This window comes from Syzygium oleosum, unplaced genomic scaffold (assembly GCF_021117445.2).
Source record: "Syzygium oleosum isolate NSW1041296 unplaced genomic scaffold, Sole_v2.1 Sole_v2.37, whole genome shotgun sequence".
Lineage (NCBI taxonomy): Eukaryota > Viridiplantae > Streptophyta > Magnoliopsida > Myrtales > Myrtaceae > Syzygium > Syzygium oleosum.
The window spans coordinates 1,194,781-1,201,205 of record NW_026607521.1 but is presented as its reverse complement, the minus strand read 5'-3'; positions in this window follow the sequence as shown (position 1 = coordinate 1,201,205).

The following is a 6,425-nucleotide window of genomic DNA, read 5'->3' as shown; positions in this document are numbered from 1 at the left end:
TAGCCTCGACGGCCACAGAGGGGGTCTTTGCCTCGTCGGTCGCAGCGGGGGTGGCAGCAGTGATGGCAACATGCGGTTCCACCAGACTCTGCGGAGCCGTAGCCTCAGCGGCCACAACGGGGGTCTCCGCCTCGTCGGCTGCAGCGGAGGAGGCAGGAGTGGTGGCAACATGCTGCTCCACCCGACTCTGTGGAGCCGTACGGAACTCAGGATCGGTGGTAGGAGCGGCAACAACTCGGAGCACCGCATCCTCTGCCGCCTCCAAAGCAGCGGACGCATCGTTGGGAATAGGATGCAGTCCCGTCGGACTCTGCATGGGCGAAAAAAACTCGGAACTAGAATCGAAATGATCCCCAGTGCTTGCCATGCGGTACCGTCGATTCTTGCTACTACTTGGATGGACGCGCGGCTATTTTTCAATCCACCATTCTTCTCTCTATTTTCCTCTCCATCTCTTTCGGCTCTTCTCCTTCTTCCAATGCCTCCCCCCTTCGTTGGATAAAAGTGTTGGTCGGCTCGTATGGCTCGGCCGAGCACCCTAGGATTACCATAGTGAGATATTGACGATACGGTAAAATGATTGATAGAATTTGAGCACCTGATTTGGATTCCATCATCCTAGATGCGGAAATCACGACGAACCGGTATCGTAGGTCTTCTTCCCTGTCACCCCCGAAGTCCCGGCGCTATGAGACCGCCTCAGCTGGCTCACGAAAACCTTAAGTGAGTTTTGAGAGCGCTTGAGAGAGATTGGAGAGTTGGTGCAGAGGAAGGACCTCCAGCGCTATTTATAAAGTTTACAGCCAGGCCTTCTCATAACGAACCGGGCCGAACTCGGCCCACGCAAGCAGGGCCCATATCCGACCAATTAAGAAACCTTATATCTAACCTTATTAGACCAAACCCACAAGCGGGTAATAACAATCTCAATTAATGTAACCCACATTAGGAAAACGTCACATTCTCCCACTTGGGTTATATTAATTGAAATCGTACCTTATATGCACATTTATTTGGTCTATGGATAATTCTTAATAGTCAATCCGATCCCATAAAGTTTCAAACACTGAATCATTGCGGTAACTGCATGTAATCACGCAGAGCCTTCCATGGTCAGAAGTGCCTTAGACTTTATTGAAATGGATTCGATATGGTTGTATGGCAAACGGATGACACCTCATAAAGAGTGATACCTCATGTGTCATCCCCTTTGTCAGTCCTCATTCTCTTTCCTTTCAATGTCACAGAAACTTGATGTGTCACTAAAGTTTGGCCGGCCTGTATGGCTCGGCCTAGCGCCCTAAGATCCATAGTGAGATATTGACGGTACAGTAAAAGGATGGATAGAATTTGAACACCTCATTTGGATTCCATCTTCCCGGATGCGGAAATGACGACGAACTAGTACCGTAGGTCTTCTCCCCTGTCACCCCCGAAGTCCCGGCGCTATGATACCGCCTCAACTGGCTCACGGAAACCTTAGGTGAGTTTTGAAAGCGTTTGAGAGAGATTGAAGAGTTGGGTGCAGAGGAGGGGCCTCCAGCGCTATTTATAGAGTTTACAGCCAAGCCCTCTCATAACGGGCTGGGCCAAACTCGACCCACACAAGCTTGGCCTATATTAAACCAATTAAGAAACTTTATATCCAACCTTATTAGACCAAACCCGCAAGCGGATAATAACAATCTCAATTAATGTAACACATACTCGGAAAACGTTACATTCTCCCACTTGGGCTATATTAATTGAAATCGTGCCTTACGTGCACCTTTATTTGCTTTATGGATAATTCTTAATAGTTAATCCGATCCTATAAAGTTTCAAACACCGAAACATTACGGTAACTGCATGTAATCACGTAGAGCCTTCCATGGTCACAACTGCCTTAGATTTTACTGATATTGATTCGATATGGTTGTATGGCAAACGGATGACACCTCATAAAGAGTGATACCTCATGTGTCATTCCCTTTGTCAGTTCTCATTGTCTTTCCCTTCAATGTAACAGAAACTTGATGTGTCACTAGAGTTTGGCAGGCCCGTATGGCTCGGCCGAGCGCCCTAGGATCACCATAGTGAGATATTGACGGTACGGTAAAAGGATGGATAGAATTTGAGCACCTGATTTGGATTCCATCGTCCTGGATGCAGAAATGACGAAGAACCGGTGTCGTAGGTCTTCTCCCGTGTCACCCTCGAAGTCCCGGTGCTATGAGACCGCCTCAGCTGGCTCACGGAAACCTTAAGTGAGTTTTGAAAGCGTTTGAAAGAGATTAGAGAGTTGGGTGCAGAGGAGGGACCTCCAGTGCTATTTATAGAGTTTACTGCCAAGCCCTCTCATAACGGGTCGGGCCGAACTCGGCCCACACAAGTCGGGCTTATATCCGACCAATTAAGAAACCTTATATCCAACCTTATTAGACCAAACCCGCAAGCGGGTAATAACAATCTCAATTAATGTAACCTATATTAGGAAAACGTTACATTCTCCCACTTGGGCTATATTAATTGAAATCGTGCCTTATGTGCACCTTTATTTGGTCTATGGATAATTCTTAATAGTTAATCCGATCCCATAAAGTTTGAAACATCGAAACATTGTGGTAACTGCATCTAATCACGTAGAGCCTTCTATGGTCACAAGTACCTTAAACTTTACTGATATGGATTCGATATGGTTGTGTGGCAAATGGATGGCATCTCATAAAGAGTGATACCTCATGTGTCATCCCCTTTGTCAGTCCTCATTCTCTTTCATTTCAGTATCACATAAACCCGATGTGTCACTAGAGTTTGGCCGCCTCATATGGCTCGACCGAGCACTCTAGGATCACCATAGTGAGATATTGACGGTACGGTAAAATGATGGATAGAATTTGAGCATCTGATTTGGATTCCATCGTCCTAGATGCGGAAATGACGACGAATCGATACCGTAGGTCTTCTCCCCTGTCACCCCCGAAGTCCCGGCGCTATGAGACCGCCTCAGCTGGCTCACGGAAACCTTAGGTGAGTTTTGAGAGCGTTTGAGAGAGATTGGATAGTTGGGTGCAGAAGAGGGACCTCCAGCGCTATTTATAGAGTTTCCAGCCATGCCCTCTCATAACGGGCCGGGCTGAACTCGGCCCACACAAGCCGGGCCCATATCCGACCAATTAAGAAACTTTATATCCAACCATATTAGACCAAACCCACAAGCGGGTAATAACAATCTCAATTAATGTAACCCACATTAGGAAAACGTTACATTCTCCCACTTGGGCTATATTAATTGAAATCGTGCCTTATGTGCACCTTTATTTGGTCTATCGATAATTCTTTATAGTAAATTCGATCCCATAAAGTTTCAAACACCGAATCATTGCGGTAACTGCATGTAATCACGCAGAGCCTTCTATGGTCACAAGTATCTTAGACTTTATTGATATGGATTCGATATAGTAGTGTGGCAAATGGATGACACCTCATAAAGAGTGATACCTCATGTGTCATCCCCTTTGTCAGTACTCATTCTTTTTCTTTTCAGTGTCACAGAAACCTAATGTGTCACTAGAGTTTGGCCGGGCTGTATGGCTCGGCCGAGCGCCCTAGGATCACTATAGTGAGATATTGACGGTACGGTAAAATGATGTATAGAATTTGAGCACCTGATTTGGATTCCATCGTTCTGGATGCGGAAATGACGACGGGCCGGTGTCGTAGGTCTTCTCCCCTGTCATACCCGAAGTCCTGGCTCTATGAGACCGCCTTAGCTGGTTCACGGAAACCTTAGATGAGTTTTGAGAGCGTTTGAGAGAGATTGGATAGTTGGGTGCAGAGGAAAGACCTCCAGCGCTATTTATAGAGTTTCCAGCCATGCCCTCTCATAACGGGCTGGGCTGAACTCGGCCCACACAAGCCGGGCCTATATCCGACCAATTAAGAAACTTTATATCCAACCTTATTAGACCAAACCCGCAAGCGGGTAATAACAATCTCAATTAATGTAACCCACATTAGAAAAATGTTACATTCTCCCACTTGGGCTATATTAATTGAAATCGTGTCTTATGTACACCTTTATTTGGTCTATGGATAATTCTTAATAGTCAATCCGATCCCATAACGTTTCAAACACCGAAACATTGTGGTAACTGCATGTAATCACGCAGAGCCTTCCATGGTCATAAGTGCCTTAGACTTTACTGATATGGATTCGATATGGTTGTGTGGCAAACGAATGACACCTCATAAAGAGTGATACCTCATGTGTCATCCCCTTTGTCAGTCCTCATTCTTTTCCTTTTCAGTGTCACAGAAACTTGATGTGTCACTAGAGTTTAGCTGGCCCGTATGGCTCGGCCGAGCGCCCTAGGATTACCATAGTGAGATATTGACGGTACGGTAAAAGGATAAATAGAATTTGAGCATCTGATTTGGATTCCATTGTCCTGGATGCGGAAATGACGACGAACTGGTACCGTAGGTCATCTCCCCTGTCACCCCCGAAGTCCCGACGCTATGAGACTGCCTCAGCTGGCTCACGGAAACCTTAGGTGAGTTTTGAGAGCGTTTGAGAGAGATTGGAGAGTTGGGTGCAGAGGAGGGACCTCCAACGCTATTTATATAGTTTTCAGCCAGGCCCTCTCATAACGGGCAGGGCCGAACTCGGCCCACACAAGCCGGACCCATATCCGACCAATTAAGAAATCTTATATCCAACCTATTAGACCAAACCCACAAGCGGGTAATAACAATCTCAATTAATGTGACACACATTAGGAAAACGTTACATTCTCCCACTTGGGCTATATTAATTGAAATCGTACCTTATGTGTACCTTTATTTGGTCTATGGATAATTCTTAATAGCCAATCCAATCCCATAAAGTTTCAAACACCGAATCATTATGGTAACTGCATGTAATCACGTAGAGCATTCCATGGTCACAAGTGTCTTAGACTTTACTGATATGGATTCGATATGGTTGTGTGGCAGACAAATGACACTTCATATTTGTTTGGTGAGTTCCATTTCGGAAATGGCACGTACAAATGGCTCCAAAACGGCGAAAATCCTCAGCACCAACAAAAAGAACAATCTTTTGGAGATTGACTATGCTATTGTTTTATTATATTATTAAATTTAAATAAAAGCAATTCTTTTGGATCGACCGTCCTTTAATTTTTTTTTTTTCGTTTTTGGTAACACCAATAAAAATAAAAATAAAAAGCTAGAAGAAATAAATTCTCTCCCGGACCAGTGTTGGCATGGAGGGTCCCAGAAAGAAGATAATCCCTCGGTCGAGCATGCACAAATGGACTCCACCAATTGATGAGCTGCCGCTATGATGATGGACTATTCGACAAATCAATAGATGTCGCTTTCTAATCTTTGACGTACCCTACGAAGTTACGACATATTAAGTAGTTTGAACAACAGCAAAAGAGAATAAGAGAGCTTCTTTATGGCGTGACTTTTGCTTATGTTTATGCATTATGACTCCTTTTTAAAAACTTTTTATGGTCCAACGATTCCAAATCATCATGAAGCACCGCCGTCCATTTTACAATCGTCGGTTGGTCAGGGCATCTTGAAATTTTCGGTCGGGAACTAGAGGTCGTTCGTTCAAATTTCACCGATGGTAAGAAATTGCTTTGGGATTAAGGGTCCAGGGTTGAGGTAATTTGCGCAAATCGCAAATCTAGACTTAATTGGTTTATAAGATTTGCTTCGCGATCATATGTCTGGATTTTATTTTAAAGATACAACTAGACTAGAAAGAAATACTTTGATCCACGCGCAAGTAAGGGTATAGAGAAAAAGCTAATTGGTGTTTGCCTCGTTCTCTGCAAGCTAAAATGCTTAGCCATTCTTGAATCTAGTCCCTCTATTTTGAGGTGATCGAGTCGACAACTGTGTCTACTAAAAAAACATACTAAGTTGCAGAGTGAGGCTTGTCTATATCATGGATGAAAACGGAACGGATTTGAGATAGTTGATCTTGTTTCAAATCCGTCCCGTTAACTTTTCGTTATATCCCAAATCATCACAAACACGTTACAGATTTTGTGATTAAACTCCACACACCTCTCACTAAAGTAATCGGTAACCCGTTGAATACCCGTTACCCACCATAGTGCTATTTTAGTAAAAAAAATATCTCACACTATGAGCTAAAATGAAAAACTTGTAAGCCTCTTCAATCGAACCCCTCTATTTTCATGTGATAAAAAAAGGGACACTTACATGTCATGAGTAATCGCTAACCCATTGAATACACGTTAGCCAATGGGCGGACGTTTCCGCCTCAAACTCAAAATCAGAATCTTCGGGAATATGTGCAAATACGACGAGATTGTTATCACTTTATTCATAATTTGAAAGGACGAGAACGTTCCAACCAGGGGAAAAAATATTGAGATTTCTTAGATTATTTATAAATC